At 33.3% G+C, this 459-nt stretch overlaps 1 protein-coding gene across 1 annotated transcript in view; it reads right to left on the bottom strand.

The window, feature by feature from the left end:
• The window catches only part of CEP112 (centrosomal protein 112kDa), a 157,128-nt gene that overhangs the window by 119,264 nt on the left and 37,405 nt on the right, over positions 1-459 (bottom strand). The gene's annotated exons all lie outside the window — the stretch shown is intronic.

Genomic DNA, 459 nt, shown 5'->3' with positions numbered 1-459 from the left:
GTATTTGAGAAAAAGATTTTACTGATCATCAGCTACAAAAGTCAATTAAAAAACATTTCAACTGTACAGCGACCAGTGCAGTATGTGGCTTTTCCATGCTAAAACACTCTTAACATTCTTCTGAGTGCTTTTACAACCATCATATGTTTACAGACATAAATATGTATCAAATTTCTAAACTAAAAGAAGGAGAAAGGCACTTAGGTTGCTACAGGAATACTGATTGTGAACTGCCTTTTATCTGCACGCTTTGGCAAAACCATATCCAAGAATGTAACAAGAGGATACAGCAGCACCTGCCATGGGTTAGTTGGATGGAAGAACATTATAAAACAAATGCTATATTAAGAGTACAAATGCTACCTAGTTGTGTTTCACCAATTAATAAATTGGTGAATTACTTTGTTAATAATTAATCTGTTAGGTAAGTAGATCATCTCCATTTTATTACTGGAAAAT

This window comes from Chaetura pelagica, unplaced genomic scaffold (assembly GCF_000747805.2).
Source record: "Chaetura pelagica isolate M959 unplaced genomic scaffold, ChaPel_1.0 scaffold47, whole genome shotgun sequence".
In the NCBI taxonomy this organism is placed as follows: domain Eukaryota; kingdom Metazoa; phylum Chordata; class Aves; order Apodiformes; family Apodidae; genus Chaetura; species Chaetura pelagica.
This window is presented reverse-complemented; position numbering and strand designations above follow the sequence as displayed.